Consider the following 6290-nt stretch of genomic DNA (forward strand, 5'->3'; position numbering starts at 1 on the left):
GTTACATTGCTGAGCCAATCAGAGCTGCGGAGGAGCCCTGATTGATGGAGCTCCACTCTCAGCAGGGATTTGAACTTGTGTCTTTATTTACTTCAGCAAAGGTCAGTTTTTACCTAATTCTGTAGCTTTCGGTGAACTTCTAAATCTGCTCCTTAGTCGCATCTTTTCGGGGTTGGTACTGCCTCTAGTGGCGTGGGGGTGGTAACACAACTAATATAATTACATTACTAAATCAGCAGCTTCCATCATGAGCTGCAGCAGCAGCTTCCATCATGAGCTGCAGCAGCAGCTTCCATCATGAGCTGCAGCAGCAGCTTCCATCATGAGCTGCAGCAGCTTGTTTCGTGTTGCTTTGTCATCAGCAGTTAAATCTCAGCAGACCTGAGTCTTATGTCTGCCTTGGTCGCCGTCTTCTTCTCTCTTGTTTTTGGTAAACGACCACAAGCCATTTCTCTGGCTAACTGCTGGTTTTGGTTGTATTTACCCAGAATGCTCTGCGCTGTAGTCCACTTCCTGTTTTTGGAGCGGTCTTGGAAATTTCTGAGTTTGCAGACGTACCAGAGTTCACATTTTTGGTCCACATCAGAATTTGATTAACTTTCACTCTCTGCTAACATGAATTCAACTGAACAAAAATTATTTCTTTCTCTCCTAAGAATTTTATTGATCTTCTGTTTGAATACAAAACGTCCCAGAACTATGAATCTGGGTAATTTCTCTGTCTGCTTTTTTAGACTAACACCATTAAAAAGCTACAACAATAACTTTGCAATTAAAGGAGATACGTTTGTTGTAACATTCTTATCTTCCTCTGCTTTTATTGTCAAATCCAACATTTTATTTCTTCCTGGTAAATTGGTTTAATAGATGATTTTTTTTTTTTACATGTCGAAAAGAACATTTGTTTGGAAAGAAGCAGATCAGATGAACACATTCATATGTAAATGTTATTCCTGCGCTGATATCGTCAAACATCTGCCTCTTCCTAATTGCTTCGACGCACCTCTGGAGCCGGTTTAATCCGCTTCATGTCACTAGTTTCAGCTTTTGGCCGTCGTCCACAGTCTGTCAACAGAAACGGGGAGTTTATTCACGGTTCAGCGATGCTGTTTGCTCCCACCTACCCAGAGGAGTCAAAACCTGATTAACAGCACGGATTATAATTAGCACAATCATTCCTAACAAACAGAAACACACTTGAGGGACAAACAAGGTTTGTACCACAGAGACCGTCTGTTTATGTTGGTAAACAGAAAAAAGGTTTTTCTCAGCATCCAGAGACTTTTGGCTTTTTGTTTCATCAGTGGCAACATTCCTCCAAAAGCTATTTATATGAATATTAGTGACAAGTGAAAGCAAAAATCAGGTCTGAGTTACAAAAACAGATGTATCCTGCCTCTTAATTTGTTGTTTTACACAATATATTCATAAAATATGAATCATTTATTACAAACCAACGAATTTAATCGAAAAACCTGTTCCCCTCCTGGCCTGTGGGGGCGCTGCAACAAGAACCAACAACACAAAACGACACCAAAACATCTGAAGACACTGAGCGCAACTTCCTTCTTCACCAAATGGAAACAAAAATGGAGTTTCGTCAGATTTCAGCGATTGCAGATTCCTCTTTTGATTTTGGCTAAAAACTTTGAGTCATTTCTCCCGCTAGCGCTAGGCTAGCGCGTTTGTTTTGGTTGTATTTACCCCACAGGTGTCAAACTCCAGTCCTAGAGGGCCGCTGTCCTGCAACTTTTAGATGTGCCTCTGCTGCACCACACCGGAATAGAATAATTAGGTCATTAGCAAGGCTCTGGAGAACTGATCTACACAACGAGGAGGTAATGAAGCCATTTCATTCCAGTGTTTTGTAGCTGTGGCACATCTAAAAACTGCAGGACAGCGGCCCTTGAGGACTGGAGTTTGACACCCCTGATTTACCCAGAATGCCCTGCGCTGTAGTCCACTTCCTGCTTTTGGAGCGGTCTCCGGTCCGCTTGCTGTTCATATGCGTTCGAACCGAACCCAGACCGCGGTTTGTGGGCGGACCAGCGTTCACGGTTTGAACTTTCACACTCCTCACCAACCGGACCGGACCGGACTTTCTGGGCAGACGGACTGGAGTTGGATGAAAGCGGACTGAACAGGGCTGGTGGGAATGAACTCAGACAGATGAACCTCCTCGGAAAGCGCCAGCAACACAAACTTTATTAAACCCGGCATTTTGACAGGTAAACGTTTCGTGGTTTCTTTGTTGTTTGCGCCTCAAAGTAACGTGAAATCTTCATAAATAACCCTGGAGAGTTTCCACTCCACGCTGTGTTCGCTCTGCAGTCGAATCTGGTCTGATCTGGGTTAAAGGATGCAAATGTAGTTCTTCATGTAACCATTTTTAGTCAAAACTGTGGCACTAAAATAAACTGATTACTGTCTTCTGGTTCAATTTGATATTAGACAAAACAGATTAATGCCGTATTTACATTATTTCATAACGTTTATTGGAATTTTTAAACATATTTGGAGTATTTAGCAACAGTTTTTGCCTTTCCAAAGTAGAAATGCCTTTTTTACGCCCAGATCACAAATGACCAAATATGGAAATGATGCGGTGACGTCATACATTCCTCGCTGTGGAGTTAAACCGCGACGGACTGATGGACATGAACGCAGCTTATGAACCTAAAACATTATCACTACATATTATATGGTTATTATATTATATGGTTATTTTATTATATGGTTATTATATTATATGGTTATTATATTATATGGTTATTATATTATATGGTTATTATATTATATGGTTATTATATTATATGGTTATTATATTATATGGTTATTATATTATATGGTTATTATATTATATGGTTATTATATTATATGGTTATTATATTATATGGTTACCACTAGCTAACAATAAAAGTGACGATAAAAAAGTTTTTATTTTTTTTTTAGATAACTGGCTGTGGGGCTGCACAGTGGCGCAGTTGGTAGAGCTGCTGCCTTGCAGCAAGAAGGTTTTGGGTTCGATTCCCGGTCTTTCTGCATGGAGTCTCCATGTTCTCCCTGTGCATGGTGGGTTTTCTCCAGGTATTCCGGTTTCCTCCCACAGTCCAAAAACATGACTGTTAGGTTAAAGGTTAATTGGCCTCTCCAAATTGCCCCTAGGTGTGAGTGTGTGTGTGCCTGGTTGTGTGTCTCTGTGTTGCCCTGCGACAGACTGGCCACCTGTCCAGGTGACCCCGCCTCTCGCCCAGAACGCCAGCTGGAGAGGAACCAGCACCTCCTGATCCCACTGAGGGACAAGGGTGAAAGAAAATGGATGGATGTTTGGCTGTGACTGCGTGACGACAACCATTGCTCCACAAACACAAATCCTCTAAAAACATTCCCGTTTTAGGACAACAGGCACATAAAGAAGTGGGATTTGTTTCACTAAGCTGCACATTTGTTTTAAAGTTAATTTATTGATACTTTCATTGAAAAAAACAGCAGAGAAAATGGTAAAACTATCAATCCAGACGATATGGACAGTTATCGTGATCATGATAAGAAATGTATCACAATAAATGCTGAACGATACAATAACCGCACCGCTACTCATTATATTTGTGTCATTATGGTGTTAATTAAGCTAATTAATTATTTCTATGTCAGAAGTTGAAAGTTCAGCCTCATTATTATCCAGGGTTTTCTTGCTAATCTCTCAGACATCCATCACATTTCTAAAGAGTAGATCTCAGCTTTTTTTTTCCCGCTTTGCATTCAGGATTCTGGATGCTTGTTGACGTTAATAATTGCATCAGAGATGTCAGATTTCGGATCAGCCTCAGCGCTTAAAAGAACCCGCCGATCAATAATCCAATCTTTACAGTTGTGGGTCGTAAGGAGAGGAGGGTCGTTGTTATTCGAGTCACGTCTGGGTGAGCGCCGAGCCGGACAGACAAAGAGCTGAATGAGCGGCTGAAGCTCTGGCATCTCATCAGCCGCTGAAACCCGCTCAGATTCCCACGCTTCCCCAGGCCGCACGCTCCCCTTCCTTACACCGAACCCGCCCCGGCAGAGGCTGCAAACCGGCTTTCGTTCTGCAGCAACCTTAACAAAACGGTATTACAACTTAAATAAATGATGCTCTGACGTGAGAAGGGATGGAAGCTGCTGATAAAACCCAAGCAGAGAATTTAATTTTCACCGCCCACCTCTCTGTGGGCTGCGCTAACCGGCGCTAAATCCAACATACAATTAAGTTATGTTGGCTTGTGAAGCCTTCAATGATTTTCTGAAGCTGCTGCGGAGACAAAACACAAAACAACCTCTTCATTGATCGGTTTGGGACAAATTCAGGCGCAGAAACATGTTGCTGAAAATGTCCAGGATCACAGAGTTTGCAGTTAAAGTTTAGTTATCATGTCAGACAGTAAAGCACATATTTTCTGCATTAATTATTCCTTCTTCTCTGTTCCAGGGCAGGTGAAGCAGCACAACTCCATGAGTTTGATTCGGGTGAGTAAAACCTCCTGCACGCCTGACCGGTTTGTAAATGAAGCCGTTTTCCCACCTGGACTCGGTTTGATTTGGGAGCAAAGTTTAATCATCTGCTCCACCTCCAGCTGCTGTGGAAGGAAGTTGCTCTCAGTGTCTTCAGAGGTTTCTGTGTCGTTTCCTTCAGTGGTTCTTGATGCAGCGCCCCCCACAGGCCAGGAGGGGAACAGGCTGGTTTGCCTCAGAGCCACAGCAGCTGGAGTTGGAGCAGATGTTGAAACTTTGGTCCCAATAGAACCAAGTCCACCAGACTGCAAGGTGTGAACGCATGATCAGTCATCCGTTCACACACAAACGCAGGCTGCTGGTGAGGATCAGAGGGTTTATGCATGAACAACTGTCTCAAACTCACACAGGGTGAGAGTCACAGAGAGGCTGCTTTGTTTCTGCAGCCAGCTCTCGTCTGGGTTCATCCCTCCGCTCTGAATACTAAACACCGAGCTGCCGCTGTCCGCTAGCCTGGAAACAGCCGCTACAAGCTGTGTGTGTGTGTGTGTGTGTGTGTGTGTGTGTGTGTGTGTGTGTGTGTGTGTGTGTGTGTGTGTGTGTGTGTGCAGCTCTCAGGTTGACCAACTGTTTCCTCCAGCTGTGTCTGCTTTCAAAGGTGAATCGATCCCAGGTTTTTTTTAGCCAATTACAACTCAACCTGATGTTAAAAACATTTATTCTTCTAATTTCCTAAGTGCATCAATCTTTTATTTTTTATATATATACCCCAAAACTTCGCCAAGTTGCAGAAAGCTGCAGCATGATAATGTTTTGTGAGTATTGAGGTTTTCCAGTGTTTCCAGTGCAGAGGATCTTCTGTTACAGTAACTTTCCATTCAGCCTGCGTGGCTTTCTGTGGTCCTCCGAGGTCCAGTTCATTCATTTACCCGGCAGAAATATCAAAAATGAGAAGTTGTAACGCAGGTCAGAGATCCCATGTAGGATTCAGCATGGCTCCTGACCCATAGGGGGAAAGTTTGACTTTACTGGAGGGAGACAGGACTCAGACCGAAGACTTCCTGAGGAAAGTTTTTACACTACAAAAACATAAAACAGTAACGAAACAACAATAAACATTTTATTTTTCAAATGCCACCGTTAAGCTAAGCCAGATATTATGTTGGTCAGTGTTTCTGCTGTTTTACAGTCAGTGATTCAGGTGAGCGCCCCCATCTGGTTGGTTTCTAACCGGTCCTGTGACGACACTGAGGGAGTAATCAGTGCAACTACAGATAATCACATGGATGAGTTTCTCTGGATTTTACTGGGACATTAATCCTCTACACAAAGTACTTTAGCCCAGTTTTCAATGCAAATATCTTAGTTTACTGGAAATAAGACAAAAATTACTCATAAGTAACATTTCAGCAAGAAAGCTTGATTTAAGGGAATAATTCCTTAATATGTAACATGAGGAAAATGTCTTGTTAAAAGATAAATAATCTGTTAATTGAACTCATTAATGTTTTCATCAATATTCAGGAATTATTCCCTTAAAACACGCTCATATTCCTCCTTGTTTTTGTAGTGTAATCCTGGAAAAGTTCTCCAGGTGACGGAAGGCCTGGTTTGTAACTGTCTTTATGCGTCTCTTAAGGTTCAGCCTGATCCCCAGACTTTAGCTTTAAGAAGCTGTGCGTTGACTCTAGATCTATAGCCATAGATCTATAACCCTGGATCTAATGCTCTGGATCTATAAACATAGATCTATAACACTGGATCTAATACTCTAGATCTATAACCATATATCTATAACTCTGGAT

At 42.2% G+C, this 6290-nt stretch overlaps 1 protein-coding gene across 4 annotated transcripts in view; it reads left to right on the forward strand.

Moving 5' to 3' along the window:
• The window catches only part of slc8a2b (solute carrier family 8 member 2b), a 102312-nt gene that overhangs the window by 45021 nt on the left and 51001 nt on the right, over window positions 1–6290 (forward strand). For 2 of the 4 annotated variants that reach the window (XM_008426674.2, XM_008426673.2), the window contains one exon: window positions 4463–4500. The gene's annotated coding sequence lies outside the window, so the exon portion shown is untranslated. Of the gene's footprint in view, window positions 1–3043; window positions 3073–4462; window positions 4501–6290 lie in introns of those variants that run through there. The other 2 variants (XM_017308220.1, XM_008426675.2) reach the window with 2 other exon arrangements.

This window comes from Poecilia reticulata, linkage group LG13 (genome assembly GCF_000633615.1).
Source record: "Poecilia reticulata strain Guanapo linkage group LG13, Guppy_female_1.0+MT, whole genome shotgun sequence".
Classification (NCBI taxonomy): domain Eukaryota; kingdom Metazoa; phylum Chordata; class Actinopteri; order Cyprinodontiformes; family Poeciliidae; genus Poecilia; species Poecilia reticulata.